We start from the raw sequence: 18,148 nt of genomic DNA, 5'->3' as shown, positions 1-18,148 counted from the left end.
ACATCTGTTTATCACTGCGTTGAAGCAGGAGACACACAGTCTCTGCAAACACATCCTAGATACAGTGTTCCAGCACCTTTGACCTCATCCAGAACGTATCATTTCTTGAAAGGGATTGCTGTCCGAATGCACATCTGAATCCCAAACAGAATCTCTAGTAAAATACGATCATTTGTGAAACAGGCAAATGACTGTCTCAGGGGCCCATTCCTCATTGTCAGACACATGTATGGAATGCTTTCACCGTGCATTGAGCAATAGGGATTAAAAACACCGCAGGTAAGGTTAGATGTCATGTTCTATGATCATTTCTTTCAGCATTAGGGACTAAATATACTAAACGTATGATGCTAAAATGTTATTTTCACATATATTAATGTAATAAATGATTGCTTATGCTTTATAAACAAATCTAATTAAAATAAAAGCTTACGTTTTGTATTTATCTTGTACCATAGAACATGATTTGCTTTGTATTTCAAGCCCACAAAGTGTCCAAATGTTCTATGATCATTTCTTTCAGCATTAGGGACTAAATATACCAAACGTATGATGCTAAAATCCTGAAAAAAGGATGTGCTCCATCTCGTCAGTAGATTGGATTCCAAAACTGATTTGGGTCAATATACATTACCTTTGACATTAAAGTACAGTCTACTGTAGGGAACCATCAACTTAGAAAGCATTGGCCTTCCCTGGGGGTCAGGTAGGTGCAAAAGATAAACCTTTATCCTATCTTTATCTTAAGATAAGTGGCCAAGCAGTATTTTTCCAAGTTTCACCAAGCACATCATGTTGCCATAGTAGACAAAGTTCTATAAAATGTTAAATAACTTTTAAAAAAAGCATCTTGGTCTTACAGTACTGTACAAGGTGAATTAAACTGTCCCTGGTAATAAAAAGTAATTAGAAGCATCTCAGAAACTTTATCTCTAGAAACATTAGCTGTTTTATATCATGTAATTTAGTGTGATGTTGTCAGAATTCAAGGACATTATCACACACAGAAATTGGTTCAGTTAAATCTAAAAAACACAGCTAAACATGGGTTTAAATGTAACAGAAGTCTTACCTCTTGTCAAAAGATTTAATTCAAGAAGCGATGTAATAAATGATTGCTTATGCTTTATAAAGAAATCTAATTAAAATAAAAGCTTAAGTTTTGTATTTATCTTGTACCATAGAACATGATTTTCTTTGTATTTGAAGCCCACAAAGTGTCCAAATGATGCACTACATGATATAAGGAAGATTATCACATGCATATCGGTATTATCTTTCTTATGAAAATGCATTCCTTTCATTACCTTTTACTTTTTAAAATGAACTCAAATTGTGTATAATGTAATAATTTAAGTAGAATAGATTCAGGTAGGAAATATAGAGTCATGATGTTTATGGCTGACATCATTTCACATGGGTGAATTTTAAGCTAAGAAATAAAAACATTTACAATGAAGATACCATTGCTTAATTTTAAATGCCTTTAAAAAATAAATACCTCCTGAGAATAATTTGCCACTCCCAGATCCTTGGTAAGGTACTGTTTGAATCCAATCAGGAGAGGAGCATCCAGGGAGTGCTTTCTATAGAGTCCAGCTTGGGCCACTCTCTTCCGGCCTGCTGATACTTTTTAACTACTCAGGGCCTGTAAGGATATAAAACACCGGTTTAAACATTTTATACCTATAAGACAAATTAGAATTTTAGTAAAAAATAGATACATCTGAAAAATAAAAAGTCTTACTGCTGATAGAGTTCTTCAGAGCTCACATCTTCCCCTTCCTTATCCGCTTCTGTTTCAGTTTCTAGAGCAGCCTCTGGCATCTCTTCCTCCTGGACTGCGGCTTCTTGCTCAGGGCCGCTGGAATGCAGGTAGATTCTTTTCAACATGCTTTTACATAATATGTTGTAACAATGATTTCAAAAAGAAACTACAGAAGCCTTACAGATTAAAAATATCTCACCTTGCCAATGTGTCTTCAGGCTTCCCATGTACAAAAAGGCCCAAGGACTCTAGCAGTCTTACAACCACTATCCTGTTTGCCTCACCAGACACGATCTCTATTCTGTGGTAATCCACGATGACCCCCTTCTTCAGGTGATTCATCATGTCCTCCCTCGCCTGTTGAGAGGCCATCCTGATGTTTTCTGCCGTGGCGTGCTTCATACACGCCCTCTTCAAGTGAGCAGGAAGCTGATCAAGAGTATTCAGGCACATCTTGCACACCAGGGGAATCCTCGCGGGTTTCCTTTGAAAATAAATAATACCATCTGTGTATAGAAACAAGCTAAGACTGATTTCTTAAATTATCCTTAATTTTCTCTCTCATAGTTTGAGCATAATGATTTTATTGCATTTATATAAGAATTGCTCATTGCTCCTAAATAAATAATGGTTTCATAAAAAAGTGAACACTTGGTCTCAGTCACAGACTTTCCAATAGAAGCCATTGTGGAGTTCAGCAACTGCAGGTCCTAGAAGTGGGGAAGGAATTTTAAAAGAGAAATTGAATTACAATACAGAAGGAATGGCTGAGGGATCACTGAAATATATATATACAAATTCCAAAGACTGAGTCCATATAGAAACAACTACCTTTCATTTTCAGTATAAGAAAAAAAAAACATTATCTTCCAAAGCATCATAAAATTGTCCCTTCTTCCAGACTCTACTTCTCTCTTGTAGTAGTATAGCAGACCTTTCCAGGTGAGCAGATCACAGAGTCCGAAATGAGCTTCCTCCATCAAGCAAAGTACCTGAACATGACTCTGTCTTCATAAAAGCGCCCCTGTAATAAAGAAATTAAATCCGAAATCAAGAGGGCAGTTGCCTACAGAAATACAAGAAGTCATCAATTTTAACCTAGCAACACATTAAAGGCTGCATCTATACAAGTACGATTCTAGAAATGCTCACCAGATTACGTTTTAAGAAGGAACTGCGCCTCAGGTTCCGCCGAGATCTTAACTCGGATGGCAGGATTCAGAGTCCGGAGTGCGGACTGATGGCGCACGGAGGGTCCATATACTGTGGATCCCTCAGTGATCTTCCGCGTATTCAAACCGCCAGCGTGTGACTCCCCTGTCCCCGTGACCTCATTGCTCTGCTCTCTCCTCTGTGCAGCTGAGCCCGACTCACGGTAAAATGGAAAAAAATGTGCCCTCGACGTGAGATTTATTCTGGAGCGAGCCAGTGTTGCGCATAGCTGCCTTCAAAGCAGTTAACCCAGGTTCGATTCCCGGCCAACGCAGTTACGAATGTTTTCAAATGCTGTCATGAGCCTTGGATTGTGACTAGCAAAGCGAAGCCTTTTGAAAGAGCTAAAGCACTGCAAAACGGAATTGAAGGAGAATCTTACAGGGGATTCTGAGCAGTGTCTGCATACATGCAGTCAGATAAAGGTGCTGAAAGCTTGAGCTACTCTCAATGTCATGCTGCCCTTCCCCGGAGTAAATCTGTTACATTGAAAGAATGCTTCTGGCAGGTTCAAAAAGAGACCCTTGTTAATTGGAGAAATCAATGATTTCGAATGAATTCTGTATGCGTTAAAAGACAGCTATACACAGAAAACATGCAGGACACTGCTCATGATGTTTCCCGAGCAGAAACACAGTGCGTTTTTCCAAACCATTTGACAAAGCCCACCCACTGAAAACTGCAGCAGATCGTGTAAAGACGTTCAACTTTGTAACTACTGCACGCAGAGGAAGCAGAATAAATTCCTCTTTTCAAACTGTCAAAGGTTTGCTTTGCGAACGCTGCAGGACATCGCACAATCTCTTTTGAATGGGGACAAACGATTTCTTATGGGGCGCAGTAAGTACAGACGTTTAAAATGCTCCACTCATGCCGACGATGCAGCATGAAGAAGCGCAACCTAACGTTTGACAGACAAAAGCCAGGCGCCGCTACGAGCAATATGAAATCATACTGACAAGCACACGGCGTTTCGCGCGGACACAAAAGTAATCTCGACAGACGCTGTTCTCTGCATAAAGCTGAAAGAGCTAAAGAGCGTTTCTGTTGACACGTAACAAGTTCGTTTCTTTCTACCATGATATCACCGTGACCAAATCTGTCTTTAAACACCTTGCTCAGTCTCTGACGAGACTGTCAAAAATTGCTTTCGCCGATTGTATTGCAAACCGGCGGAAGCGGGGTATTGGGAAAAGTTTTCAACTAGCAATAATCACGCCTCGGCTAAACCTCACAGGCTACGATACTGCCACTGCGCAAAGCTGACGGTTGCCAGGCAACCGCGGGGATCCTATGGAAATCGTTATCGATCGTCTCATGGCATGTCGTTGCTATAACGCTTCATATTTGTCGTCTTCTTCTTCTTCTAGCTTGAGGTTTTGAAGAATTTCATGACAGACAAGGGCTCCGTTGGGAACAAAGGGCGTTGTGAGAAAACCGTTGCTTATTTTCAGCAGCAGAAATACAACCCTTTAAATACAAGATGACAGAACAATGACGAAGGGCATGCCGGGAGGAACTCATGCACTACAGAGGAAAAGGGGGCGGGCACGTACAGTTCACATTCAAGCCACAAGTACTCCTCTTGGATGTTGCACAAACAAATCCTAACGTCTTGAAAGCATTGCAGCATGTTTGTGTCCCACTTCCCGTGGCTGCGGGACGACTGACACGAACGGACAAACACAATCTGTGGCGTTTAGCGTGACATAGTCTTGCAGGCATCGTGCTGTCTCACTGCAATATTATACCGCTGGAGGAAACAGTCCATCTGGCCATGAAACTCATTTGAACGTCTAGCTACAGCAACCAACAATATCATGATTTATTCAGGATGTGTGGAATCAGCACGTCCCGGAGACAGCTTCCGAAATCGTGAGCATTCTCTGGTGGTAGGGGCGTTCAAGATGGCGCTCAGGTGGGAGGTAAAGTTTAGTGGTTGGGGAGTTTTTTTGAGTTTTTCATGACCTGAATGTTAATTTTTGCTTTTTTTGACTACAGAAAAATAAGGACTTAACACTAGTTGTTTAAACTTCAGTTATAATTGAAAGAAAAAAAAACGATTTTTTTTTAGGTTTAAAAAGTCCGATATGAGTAACACTGGGAAAAGAAAAGAGAGTGCTGGGTCTTCGAAGGAGAACTCTAAGATACCTCAATCGTATATGTATAGCACTACAAAAAAATCGATGGCAACTAAAGGGAAAAGTGAAGCAGCTGCAGGGGCAGCAAGAGGGCGGAGGCGCCGCGCGCCCGGCCGAAGTGTTGGACCGGTGCGCTTTACGTGCTGAAATAAACACGCGACAGCCCCGAAATGTTTCCAGAGTGCTGTGCACTGAAGACTTGCCTGGTGCTCCTCCGTGCAGATTCTTTGTCCTCCTCCAGTGCGGGACGAGCCAACACAAGGGAGCGCATTCGCCAACATCCAGGCACGCAATGCGATTTGGAAAGCAGCTCCTTTCCAAAGAGTTGCACACGAACGATCCTTCAGTCCCGCTCGGGGGGCACGGAACCCCCGCCACACACAGCTTCAAGTAGCGAGTCAGGCGCCGGGGCTTTCGCTTACGGCCACACCACCCTGAACACGCCCGATCTCATCTGATCTCGGAAGCTAAGCAGCATCGGGCCTGGTTAGTACTTGGATGGGAGACTGCCTGGGAATACCAGGTGCTGTAAGCTTTTGCTCTCCCAGCCAGCAGGGGTCGCCGTTGGTGCCGTAGGCTTTGGGAGGAAAACCTGCAGGATGGAAAGGTGATCTATAGCCTCATCTCTAGAGATGTTTTGTTGCTGTGGCATGTGTGTGACCCATATTCAAAAAAAAAAACCCGTCTGTAAAACGAATATCGAAGCTGCCTCTAAATCTGCAAATGAAGATGAGTCGATAAACCACTCGTTTTTCGTATAACTAGACATATATTCATTTGTTACCGATTTCATTCATTGAGCACGGATACAATAGAGGTACAGCCATTCACTGTTTGACATGTCTGCACTGGTACAGAACCGAGCAATCAGAAAACGGGTGAAACTGTCTTTAGACTCAGCATACAGTACCGAGGCCCCCCATGACCAAATAAAGGCTAACCTCGATAATCAGCCTAAAGAACGCAGACTACAGCAAAAGGACTGACTTTGAAAAGGGAATGAACGTCCGGAAGGAGTAGTGGAACTAGCTTGAGATGCTTCTCCGGACCCCTAACTAAAAGCCAGCGAGAACCAGCAGCGGCGTCCACTCCTGTCGAACCGGGATCCTTCCGCAGCCACGCAGCTCGTGGTGTCCTAACCCTCCCGTATCTGATTTTGGACCAAGCACATCAGGGGAGAGCGCGAACGCAGTCCCCCACTACCAGAAATTATGCAGTCGAGATTCCCACATTTGGGGAATTCGCAGGGGTCAGCACAGCCGGAGTGCAATGGCCAAGCCTCGCCCTGGGTGAACCTCCTTCTTGATCAAAGTATCTTCTCTGCCAGGTAAGTATGAGTTAAACAGGCCCCTGCAAGCGGCCCGCACCCACAGCACAAATCGCGCAGCCTAGGCCACCTCCTCGCCCCGCACGCCACCGCCTCCTGCTGGGCCCACTCTTTCACACACTCACACGCCACACTAACACTCAAAAGTGTGGGCAAAACGAGAAAACGAGCGCGCCGTTTCCTACACATCTGCAGTCGCCGTTGCGCATTCGCAGCATGTCCCAGGATGCAATTCGGCCTCATTTGCATAACTCCAGACCGGCAGATCGCCATGCAAGCTCGCGACGTGCGCCTGCCACACACCGAACAAACCTTTTCAGCAATTTCCAAAAAACGGGCCTGCTCGCCTGCCCACAAGGCTCCGTCTCTTACCTGCTCTCCAGAGCCTGCTGCCTTCTGTGCTTTTCTCTCGGCACCGCTGCAGTGCACACAACTCCTGCAGCGGGAGGGGGGGAGAAAGTTCCCACGCTCCGCCGCAGGGAAGGCTCGCTCCGTGCGCACACGTCCTTTCGATGCCAGTCCAACAAGTGCTCCGCATTAGCTGCGTCGGGGCTCCGGCGTGTCGCACCTCACCTCACCTCGCCCTACCCCCTCCTTGAATGTCTGCGCTGGGCATGCCCCGCTCTCCTCCGCCTTATCTTATCGCGTGTGAGCACCGACAATGGCCACAATGCCGGGGAATGGCACCTGTAAAGTGTTAATTGGGGCACAGGAACAGCCCGTCTCGTCTCGGGGGGGCCGGCTTCAGAGACAATACAGCAAACACAGCGGGGCGGGGGAAGAAGACGACACCACACATGCGGGTACATTCAGCTCCGGCGGGAACGAGACATTTGTCGGTCTTTTCAAGTGCCGAGAGCCGAGCAATCCTTCACTTGTATCGTTTCTCCCCGGTGACTAGATCTGGCCCTGCGACTCTCGACTGGGCTCACCCCCGGGGCAGCCCAGCAGGTGTGAGCCTGGCCGGCACCCAGATGGGAGATTCCACCCCGGAAAAGCTCCGGTTGCTGCTGCTCCTGCAAGAGGTGTGACTGGGACCAGTAGGGAGCGCTCACCCTGCGGGCTGTGTGGCTCTCTTACGCCCCAGCCTCCTGATGGCGACACTCTGCTGCACAAACAGGCGCCGTCCTTCGGGGGAGGCGTCAAACCGAGGTCCCGACCCTCCTTGGCCATTAGGAAACCCCAGGGCGTCTCTCAAAAAGAGACGCCGGGGGTGTCCCTCTGGTGTTAGTGCTCCCCTTTACCCATCAGTCGGGGTCTCCTCCTAATCCCCGTCTCACCTGTAACAATCAATGACGAGGCCCCCCTGTCCGTGAGATTTAGTACTCGCGCAAGAGACCGGGGGCAGAGCGCGAACGCGGTCCCCCGCCCCCCACAAAGTGCGCGCTCCGGGTTCCCTCTCGGGGCCCTGCAACACAGCGGAAGGGCAGCGAGAAGGAGCCTCTTGCTCTGACGCCGCAAGGCCACAAGAGGGCGGAGGCGCCGCGCGCCCGGCCGACGTGTTGGACCGGTGCGCTTTACGTGCTGAAATAAACACGCGAAAGCCCCGAAATGTTTCCAGAGTGCTGTGCACTGGAGGTTTTTGTCTGGTGAAGACTTGCCTGGTGCTCCTCCGTGCAGATTGTTTGTCCTCCTCCAGTGCGGGACGAGTCAACACAAGGGAGCGCATTCGCCAACATCCAGGCACGCAATGCGATTTGGAAAGCAGCTCCTTTCCAAAGAGTTGCACACGAACGATCCTTCAGTCCCGCTCGGGGGGCACGGAACCCCCGCCACACACAGCTTCAAGTAGCGAGTCAGGCGCCGGGGCTTTCTCTTACGGCCACACCACCCTGAACACGCCCGATCTCGTCTGATCTCGGAAGCTAAGCAGCGTCGGGCCTGGTTAGTACTTGGATGGGAGACTGCCTGGGAATACCAGGTGCTGTAAGCTTTTGCTCTCCCGGCCAGCAGGGGTCGCCGTTGGTGCCGTAGGCTTTGGGAGGAAAACCTGCAGGATGGAAAGGTGATCTATAGCCTCATCTCTAGAGATGTTTTGTTGCTGTGGCATGTGTGTGACCCATATTCAAAAAAAAAAAACCCGTCTGTAAAACGAATATCGAAGCTGCCTCTAAATCTGCAAATGAAGATGAGTCGATAAACCACTCGTTTTTCGTATAACTAGACATATATTCATTTCTTACCGATTTCATTCATTGAGCACGGATACAGTAGAGGTACAGCCATTCACTGTTTGACATGTCTGCACTGGTACAGAACCGAGCAATCAGAAAACGGGTGAAACTGTCTTTAGACTCAGCATACAGTACCGAGGCCCCCCATGACCAAATAAAGGCTAACCTCGATAATCAGCCTAAAGAACGCAGACTACAGCAAAACGACTTACTTTGAAAAGGGAATGAACGTCCGGAAGGAGTAGTGGAACTAGCTTGAGATGCTTCTCCGGACCCCTAACTAAAAGCCAGCGAGAACCAGCAGCGGCGTCCACTCCTGTCGAACCGGGATCCTTCCGCAGCCACGCAGCTCGTGGTGTCCTAACCCTCCCGTATCTGATTTTGGACCAAGCACATCAGGGGAGAGCGCGAACGCAGTCCCCCACTACCAGAAATTATGCAGTCGAGATTCCCACATTTGGGGAATTCGCAGGGGTCAGCACAGCCGGAGTGCAATGGCCGAGCCTCGCCCTGGGTGAACCTCCTTCTTGATCAAGGTATCTCCCCTGCCAGGTAAGTATGAGTTAAACAGGCCCCTGCAAGCGGCCCGCACCCACAGCACAAATCGCGCAGCCTAGGCCACCTCCTCGCCCCGCACGCCACCGCCTCCTGCTGGGCCCACTCTTTCACACACTCACACGCCACACTAACACTCAAAAGTGTGGGCAAAACGAGAAAACGAGCGCGCCGTTTCCTACACATCTGCAGTCGCCGTTGCGCATTCGCAGCATGTCCCGGGATGCAATTCGGCCTCATTTGCATAACTCCAGACCGGCAGATCGCCACGCAAGCTCGCGACGTGCGCCTGCCACACACCGAACAAACCTTTTCAGCAATTTCCAAAAAACGGGCCTGCTCGCCTGCCCACAAGGCTCCGTCTCTTACCTGCTCTCCAGAGCCTGCTGCCTTCTGTGCTTTTCTCTCGGCACCGCTGCAGTGCACACAACTCCTGCAGCGGGAGGGGGGGAGAAAGTTCCCGCGCTCCGCCGCAGGGAAGGCTCGCTCCGTGCGCACACGTCCTTTCGATGCCAGTCCAACAAGTGCTCCGCATTAGCTGCGTCGGGGCTCCGGCGTGTCGCACCTCACCTCACCTCGCCCTACCCCCTCCTTGAATGTCTGCCGCTGGGCATGCCCCGCACTCCTCCGCCTTATCTTATCGCGTGTGAGCACCGACAATGGCCACAATGCCGGGGAATGGCACCTGTAAAGTGTTAATTGGGGCACAGGAACAGCCCGTCTCGTCTCGGGGGGGCCGGCTTCAGAGACAATACAGCAAACACAGCGGGGCGGGGGAAGAAGACGACACCACACATGCGGGTACATTCAGCTCCGGCGGGAACGAGACATTTGTCGGTCTTTTCAAGTGCCGAGAGCCGAGCAATCCTTCACTTGTATCGTTTCTCCCCGGTGACTAGATCTGGCCCTGCGACTCTCGACTGGGCTCACCCCCGGGGCAGCCCAGCAGGTGTGAGCCTGGCCGGCACCCGGATAGGAGATTCCACCCCGGAAAAGCACCGGTTGCTGCTGCTCCTGCAAGAGGTGTGACCGGGGGCAGAGCGCGAACGCGGTCCCCCGCCCCCCACAAAGTGCGCGCTCCGGGTCCTGCAACACAGCGGAAGGGCAGCGAGAAGGAGCCTCTTGCTCTGACGCCGCAAGGCCACAAGAGGGCGGAGGCGCCGCGCGCCCGGCCGACGTGTTGGACCGGTGCGCTTTACGTGCTGAAATAAACACGCGAAAGCCCCGAAATGTTTCCAGAGTGCTGTGCACTGGAGGTTTTTGTCTGGTGAAGACTTGCCTGGTGCTCCTCCGTGCAGATTGTTTGTCCTCCTCCAGTGCGGGACGAGCCAACACAAGGGAGCGCATTCGCCAACATCCAGGCACACAATGCGATTTGGAAAGCAGCTCCTTTCCAAAGAGTGGCACACGAACGATCCTTCAGTCCCGCTCGGGGAGCACGGAACCCCCGCCACACACAGCTTCAAGTAGCGAGTCAGGCGCCGGGGCTTTCGCTTACGGCCACACCACCCTGAACACGCCCGATCTCGTCTGATCTCGGAAGCTAAGCAGCGTCGGGCCTGGTTAGTACTTGGATGGGAGACTGCCTGGGAATACCAGGTGCTGTAAGCTTTTGCTCTCCCGGCCAGCAGGGGTCGCCGTTGGTGCCGTAGGCTTTGGGAGGAAAACCTGCAGGATGGAAAGGTGATCTATAGCCTCATCTCTAGAGATGTTTTGTTGCTGTGGCATGTGTGTGACCCATATTCAAAAAAAAAAACCCGTCTGTAAAACGAATATCGAAGCTGCCTCTAAATCTGCAAATGAAGATGAGTCGATAAACCACTCGTTTTTCATATAACTAGACATATATTCATTTGTTACCGATTTCATTCATTGAGCACGGATACAATAGAGGTACAGCCATTCACTGTTTGACATGTCTGCACTGGTACAGAACCGAGCAATCAGAAAACGGGTGAAACTGTCTTTAGACTCAGCATACAGTACCGAGGCCCCCCATGACCAAATAAAGGCTAACCTCGATAATCAGCCTAAAGAACGCAGACTACAGCAAAACGACTGACTTTGAAAAGGGAATGAACGTCCGGAAGGAGTAGTGGAACTAGCTTGAGATGCTTCTCCGGACCCCTAACTAAAAGCCAGCGAGAACCAGCAGCGGCGTCCACTCCTGTCGAACCGGGATCCTTCCGCAGCCACGCAGCTCGTGGTGTCCTAACCCTCCCGTATCTGATTTTGGACCAAGCACATCAGGGGAGAGCGCGAACGCAGTCCCCCACTTCTAGAAATTATGCAGTCGAGATTCCCACATTTGGGGAATTCGCAGGGGTCAACACAGCCGGAGTGCAATGGCCGAGCCTCGCCCTGGGTGAACCTTTTTTTCGATTTTTAAGAACTTTATTTTCTTTTCACAAAAAAATACAGGAAATCACAAATCAGAAAGCTTTACATTAATATACATACTTAAAACAGTATATATGATCACATCTCATTACATTTTGACACGGTAACAGTTACATAGCAACAATTTTCTTTTTTTCTGGTGCAAATCACATTCTTTATTTAAACATGATAATGTTTTTCACAGTTTCTTGAGATGTTGACCTATGCTCTCTATTTCCCACAGATTTTCTGCTTCCTCCCTCCCTTCTCTCCACAGATCTCTGAGGTAATAGTTCTCTCGGGTGATGAACAGGGCCAGGCTACCTGCTGCCTTGACTGGGACCTCGATGCCTTTGAACAGCCCCATGTTCCTCACTCTCCACAGGGCGTCTTTCCCACTGTTCACCACGGCCCAGATCCTGTCAAACACGTCAGGGGGAAGTTTGACAGGAGAGATGCCGTATATGATGAAAGCGGCGGTCAGGGTAAATTGGGGCGAGAGAGCCTGCAACCAATCTTCAAACTGGGCCCAGAAGGCCTTCGCAAAAAAGCAGGACCACAGGAGATGGGTCACAGTCTCCTCCTCGCCGCAGCCCACCCTAACGCAGCGAGGGCTGGGGGTGAGGCCCCTACGGTACAAGAAAGTTCGTACCGGTAAGCACTGGTGGACGACACTCCAGGCTAAATCTCTGTGAATGTTGCACAGAAATTTAGAGGATGTGTGTTTCCACACCTTCCTTGTTTGGGCTGATGTTAAAATGCCCACAGGGGTCTGCCTATTGTTCTGGGGTGCTACGAAATCTTCCAGTTTTTGGACGCTGACATCTCGGAGGGGAATATGGCCAATTGGGTGAGATCTTAGAAAACTTTTAACTGTCCCATAAATTGCAGGGCATGTGTCAGAGAGTGGGACGTCCAGCTTGGGTCTGACACCCCACACTCTGAACACCTCCCTACCTACCCAGAGCCTGGAAAAATAAGTCCAGGTACGCGCTGCAGGTGCTGTTGCAAAGCCTCTCAGCACAGAGGCCAGGAAAATGCACAGCAGCTTCGTAGCAATATCTGGGACAGACTTCCCCCCTGAGGGTGGCGGCCTGTACATTATTTCCCTTCTGAGTCTTTCCTGCTTCCCACCCCATAGAAATTGAAACATCAATCTCCTCATCACCGCCGCAACACGGTGTGGGATTGGGAAGGTAGAAGCCAGAAAATTCAAGACAGGCAAGAGCTCGGCTTTGATGACCAGCACCTTCCCTGTCATGGTGAGGTCTCGGTCCTTCCATTGCATGAGTTTTTTGTTTAAGATTGGCAATTTGTTCTGCCAATTTACTGTTCCCATCTCTTCTCCAAAATACACCCCCAGGACCTTAATTCTCTTCTTTTGCAGCCTGAGATCATGTCCTTCTTTTGGCTCCCTCCAGTTCTGATAAAAAATCTCACTCTTAGATTTGTTAATTTTTGCGGAGAAAGCCAAAGAGAAACGATCACAGCACTGCAGAGCTCTGCTAATTGAGGCATTGTCAGAGAGGAGCAGGGTGACGTCATCCATGTATAGAGATGTCTTTACCTCTCCTCCCCCACTTCCAGGCACTGGTATCCCATTAATGGCCTGATCCTGGCGCAAGGCACAGGCTAAGGGCTCCATAGCCAAAACGCATAACAAGGGGGATAATGGGCAGCCCTGCCTCACCCCTGAACAGACTTCAAAGGGGCGTGATCTATTGCCATTAACCATGACTCTGCTGTTGCTACCTGTGTACAGCAGGTTAATCCACTTTCTCATGATGGGGCCAAACTTCATGTGCTCAAGTCCCGATGTTAAGTACTGCCGGTTTAGGCGGTCAAAGGCCTTTTCTAGGTCTACACCTAAAATGCAAAGAGGGAGGGAGCGATCCTCAGAGTACAGACAGACATCCCTCAACAAGGCCAGGTTGTCGCTCATCAGGCGTCCTGCTATCCCACAAGTCTGTTCTTTCCCTACCAGTGAGGCCACTACATTTTGTAGGTGCAGGAAAAGGGCTTTGGACAGGATCTTAGTGTCCACGCCTAACAGGCTGAGGGGTCTCCAGTTCTTTATGTCATTTTTTGCTCCTTTCTTAAACAAGAGAGAGATAGTGCCTTCTCTTAAGGAGTCAGGCAGCAATTCTGTCTTATATCTTTCCTCGAATAGGACCAGTAGCGGATCCTGAAGCAGATCCCAAAAGGTGCAATAAAATTCTTTAGGGAGCCCGTCAGCACCTGGAGTTTTCCCCTTCTGTAAGCTCTCCATAGCCTGTCTCAGCTCTTCTACTGTCAAATCCCTCTCAAGTACTTCCCTATCTTCTTCACTCAAAACGTTTTCTAGCTTTGAGGTAAAAAAATGAATTTCTTCATCCTTTACCTCTGTAGAGCTGTACAGTCTTGAGTAGAAGGCCTTGGTGCAGGAGAGGATAGCACTCGGCTCTGTTCTCTCTCGTCCCTCCTCATCAACTACACTTTCCATGACAGACTTGGAGCCTACCACTTTCCTGAAAAAGAAGCGAGTACACTTCTCATTTTCTTCCAAGAACTGCACTCTGCCTCTTAACAGCACTCCTCGACTACTTTCTTCGGCTATGCTCCGGATGTCCTTTTTTAAAAGGGTGATATCCTCGAGCACATCGAAGCCACTGTGCAGCATCGTGTAGAGACGCTGCAGCTGCCTCTGTTTCCTGGCTAGCACTCCTCTCCGTCTGGCAGCAGCCTTCCTTCCCTCAGCCATGAAAAAGGTCTTTGTCCTCATCTTCACCTCCTCCCACCACTCTCCTACTGACCCGTACAGACACTGCAAGGACAGCCACTGTGATAGTTTCTCCTTGTAGCGGGATACTACCCCCTCGTTCTCTAGCAGCTTTGTGTTGAGTTTCCAGAGGCCTGGGCCAAAGACAGTCCCGCCCTGGAGTTCCACTCTACACCCTAAAGCCTGATGATCTGAGAAGAAGACAGGCTGAAGAGTGACCCCAACAACTTTCACTCTCTCTGAGACAAAGCAATAGTCAATTCTGGAGCTGCTATTCCTCCCTGACCATGTATATCCTGCTGTTGTGGGATATATACATCTATATGTGTCTGAGAGTTTAAAGTCTTGAACTAAGTTTTGCAGGGCCAGTGAGCTGGAATCCAATTTTATCGGAGAGCTAGACTGCCTGTCTGTGTGCTCTAAGATACAATTAAAATCCCCTCCCACTATCACGTCTGTGCTACTTAACAATAGGGGAGAGAGTGCCTTGAGTAGCTCCACCCTTCCTCCCACGTCAGTAGGACAATACACATTGATTAGCCGCAGGTTAACGGTCCCCCATTCCACATCCACACACAGCAACCTGCCATCTATGACCCTCTGAATACTTTTCAATTTGAAAGCCCATCCTTTGAAAAGAATGGCCACGCCAGAGGCTCTGTTGTTATTGTCCCCTGACCAAACAGAAGGCCCTTTATCCCACCTATCTTCAAAGCTTTTATACCTCTCTTGATAGGCTAAAGCACACTCCTGCAACATCAACACATCTCCCTCTCTCTGCTGGAGGTAATCAAAGACACACTGACATTTAACTCCGTCATTGATACCTCTGGTGTTAAGAGAAATTATGTTTAGAGCCATATTACATAAGAAAGTGGAACCAGTCTTTACAAAACACATTTCTCTTCGGTCTCACCTGTTACCTTCTTCTTTTTCTTTTTCTTCTTACCAATTTCCTGCCAGCCATCCTCTGAATGAGCCTTCATCAGGGTGGCAGCAGTAAAAGCATTCACGGAGTCCATTTCAAGGAAGGGGGTAGAGGGAGGGGTGGAGGGGTTCCAGCTGTCCCCATCGCCATTCTCTCCTTCCTCCTCGCTCGGGGAGAAAACAGAGTCATTTTTCCTTTTCCTCAAGTCCAGCTCCTGGGAGCACTGAGGGGAAAGGGGTGCAGCCGATGCACCAGTCTCCTCTTCCCCCTCACCCACCAGCTGTTGCAGATCCTCCGTGATGGACTGGATGGAGGAGAGGAGGGCATCTGTAGCACTTGCAGAGTCTGAGAAAAGCAGCTCCGCTGAATCCTGGGTATCGTCGCTGGACCCGCTCTACCGGGGGGCCCCACACTGGCCCTCGTTTTGAGGAGCAGGAGTGGGGGAGGGGTCCTCGCTGTTCTCGGGGGTTTTCAAACCCTCGTGCTTGTCTGGTGCAGTCTGCGGTTGTGGGAGCGTAGTGGATTTCTCTTCCACCAGCCCCGGAGCCACAGCAGGACTGATCCTGGCTGGAGGCTGAGAGTCTTTGTCCAACAAGGGTTCTTTGTTTGACTTGTTGTTTGCTTTGGCTTTTCGGGCCGGTTTGGCTGAAACAAGCACTGCCTCATCCTTTCTCATTTTGAGTTTATTGGCGTAGGCGTGAGGGCAGTTCTTAAAAACGTGTCGTTCCGAGCCACATAAATTGCACTTTGGCAGCATTGAACAGTCAGAGGCTAAATGTCCCTGTTTGCCACAGGTCTTGCAGCATTTCACAGTGCAGGACGATGCCAGGTGTCCCACAGCACCACAGCGCCGACACACCTTTGGTTGTCCCACATAAAAAACATAGCCATTGCAGGCGCCCAGCCGGATTGTAGAGGGCAGGTGCCTTAAGCCTCCATTTACATTGTCCGGTAGCAAGCGAACCTCGAATTTCCTTGCTCCTGTTTTTATACCGTCAACATCTCTAACCTCAGTTCCATGGTGGACGGTGCAGTACTGCTTAAGCCAGGTGTGAATGTCCTCCGTCTTTGCCAGTTCCGAGAACATTACAACATGCACCGTTTTCCTCTCTCTCTGTGTCAGAGGCTGCAAGCTGATCTTCTCAAGGGCAGGAACTTTCCCTCTTTTTGCCTCAAACACATCCACGCATTGTTCAAACAGAGAATAGGTAGCAAAAACAACCTCAAATGCTTTCTGACCTGGGAGAGCGAAGATGAAATCCAAGTGCCGAGGTTCAAAGCCAAGTTCCTTCTGTAACACTTTTCTGCTGAACTGCATACGATCCATGAAGAGGTCATCCAAAAGCTCAAAACGTACAGCATTCTTGCGGGATCCAAAGGTTGCCATCTCAAACTGCAAAACAAACACTGCTTCCACAAAACAAGAAAACAATCCAACTACTCCAACTACAGGCTGATCAAGGTATCTCCCCTGCCAGGTAAGCCGAGAGCCGCAGGCGATGAGCCCAGAGCTGAACGGGCCCCACTGGCTCGTTTGGTGCATTGCCAACCACGACCGGCAGGGCAGAGGCCTTGAAGGCAGCCTGGGCTCCTGCAGCTGTCCAGCCACGCACTCTGGTTTCTCTTCATCTCGTACAAATCTTTTGCCTTTTACTAAAGATTTCCATGGAGAGGAGCATGAATGAGTTCCACACAATTTTTGTGCTTCCCTGCCTTCGGGTGGGGCGCAGCTGGGCTGGTCAAAGAGAGAAAACAAAACCGCTCACAATCGCTCTTATTACGGCGACTGTGGCCGTCTGCTCTCCGAGTCCTCGGTCTCCGCCTGTCTGATTGGCGCTCTTTTCTTTGGGGGGCGGGAAGTGTCCGGCCGCAAATATGAAGCATTACAGCAACGACATGCCATGAGACGATTGATAACGATTTCCATAGGATCCCCGCGGTTGCCTGGCAACCGTCAGCTTTGCGCAGTGGCAGTATCGTAGCCTGTGAGGTTTAGCCGAGGCGCGATTATTGCTAGTTGAAAACTTTTCCCAATACCCCGCTTCCGCCGGTTTGCAATACAATCGGCGAAAGCAATTTTTGACAGTCTCGTCAGAGACTGAGCAAGGTGTTTAAAGACAGATTTTGTCATGGTAACATCATGGTAGAAAGAAACGAGCGTGTTACGTCTCAACAGAAACGCTCTTTAGCTCTTTCAGCTTTATGCAGAGAACAGCGTCTGTCGAGATCACTTTTGAGTCAGCGCGAAACGCCTTGTGCTGTCAGTTTGATTTCATATTGCTCGTAGCGGCGCCCGGCTTTTGTCTGTCAAACGTTAGGTTGCGCTTCTTCATGCTGCATCGTCGGCATGAGTGGAGCTTTTTAAATGTCTGTACTTACTGCGCCCCATAAGAAATTGTTTGTCCCCGTTCAAAAGAGATTGTGCGATGTCCTGCAGCGTTCGCAAAGCAAACCTTTGACAGTTTGAAAAGAGGAATTTACACTGCTTCCTGTGCGTGCAGTAGTTACAAAGTTGAACGTCTTTACACGATCTGCTGCAGTTTTCAGTGGGCGGGCTTTGTCAGATGGCATGGAAAAACGCACTGTGTTTCGGCTCGGGAAACATCATGAGCAGTGTCCTGCATGTTTTCTGTGTATAGCTGTCTTTTAACGCATACAGAATTCATTCGAAATCATTGATTTCGCCAATTAACAAGGGTCCCTTTTTGAACCTGCGAGAAGCATTCTTTCAATGTAACAGATTTACTCCGAGGAAAGGCAGCATGACATTGAGAGTAGCTCAAGCTTTCAGCACCCGTATCGGACTGCGTGTATGCAGACACCGCTCAGAATCCCCTGTAAGATTCTCCCTCAGTTCCGTTGTGCAGTGCTTTACCTCTTTCAAAAGGCTTCACTTTCCTAGTCAC

General features: G+C 49.1%; 9 non-coding genes across 9 annotated transcripts; 5 read left to right on the top strand and 4 right to left on the bottom strand.

Annotated features, from left to right (window-relative positions):
• Window positions 1–4,102: 4,102 nt before the first annotated feature.
• On the bottom strand, window positions 4,103–4,244 carry LOC138227195 (U4 spliceosomal RNA). Its single transcript, XR_011184868.1, has one exon. It is a non-coding gene; the product is annotated as a U4 spliceosomal RNA (small nuclear RNA).
• A 1,293-nt stretch (window positions 4,245–5,537) lies between these two features.
• Window positions 5,538–5,656, top strand: LOC138227201 (5S ribosomal RNA). The gene has a single exon (XR_011184873.1). It is a non-coding gene; the product is annotated as a 5S ribosomal RNA (ribosomal RNA).
• A 636-nt stretch (window positions 5,657–6,292) lies between these two features.
• On the bottom strand, window positions 6,293–6,456 carry LOC138227191 (U1 spliceosomal RNA). The gene has a single exon (XR_011184864.1). It is a non-coding gene; the product is annotated as a U1 spliceosomal RNA (small nuclear RNA).
• Window positions 6,457–8,262: 1,806 nt separating this feature from the next.
• LOC138227197 (5S ribosomal RNA) lies at window positions 8,263–8,381 on the top strand. The gene has a single exon (XR_011184869.1). It is a non-coding gene; the product is annotated as a 5S ribosomal RNA (ribosomal RNA).
• A 637-nt stretch (window positions 8,382–9,018) lies between these two features.
• On the bottom strand, window positions 9,019–9,182 carry LOC138227187 (U1 spliceosomal RNA). Its single transcript, XR_011184860.1, has one exon. It is a non-coding gene; the product is annotated as a U1 spliceosomal RNA (small nuclear RNA).
• A 1,487-nt stretch (window positions 9,183–10,669) lies between these two features.
• Window positions 10,670–10,788, top strand: LOC138227184 (5S ribosomal RNA). Its single transcript, XR_011184858.1, has one exon. It is a non-coding gene; the product is annotated as a 5S ribosomal RNA (ribosomal RNA).
• Window positions 10,789–11,424: 636 nt separating this feature from the next.
• On the bottom strand, window positions 11,425–11,596 carry LOC138227192 (U1 spliceosomal RNA). The gene has a single exon (XR_011184865.1). It is a non-coding gene; the product is annotated as a U1 spliceosomal RNA (small nuclear RNA).
• A 5,255-nt stretch (window positions 11,597–16,851) lies between these two features.
• Window positions 16,852–16,968, top strand: LOC138227200 (U5 spliceosomal RNA). The gene has a single exon (XR_011184872.1). It is a non-coding gene; the product is annotated as a U5 spliceosomal RNA (small nuclear RNA).
• Window positions 16,969–17,198: 230 nt separating this feature from the next.
• On the top strand, window positions 17,199–17,340 carry LOC138227194 (U4 spliceosomal RNA). The gene has a single exon (XR_011184867.1). It is a non-coding gene; the product is annotated as a U4 spliceosomal RNA (small nuclear RNA).
• Window positions 17,341–18,148: the final 808 nt, after the last annotated feature.

The sequence above is a fragment of the Lepisosteus oculatus genome, unplaced genomic scaffold, assembly GCF_040954835.1.
Source record: "Lepisosteus oculatus isolate fLepOcu1 unplaced genomic scaffold, fLepOcu1.hap2 HAP2_SCAFFOLD_269, whole genome shotgun sequence".
NCBI lineage: Eukaryota > Metazoa > Chordata > Actinopteri > Semionotiformes > Lepisosteidae > Lepisosteus > Lepisosteus oculatus.
Note: the sequence above shows the minus strand (reverse complement) of the source record. Positions and strands in the feature narration are given on the sequence as shown.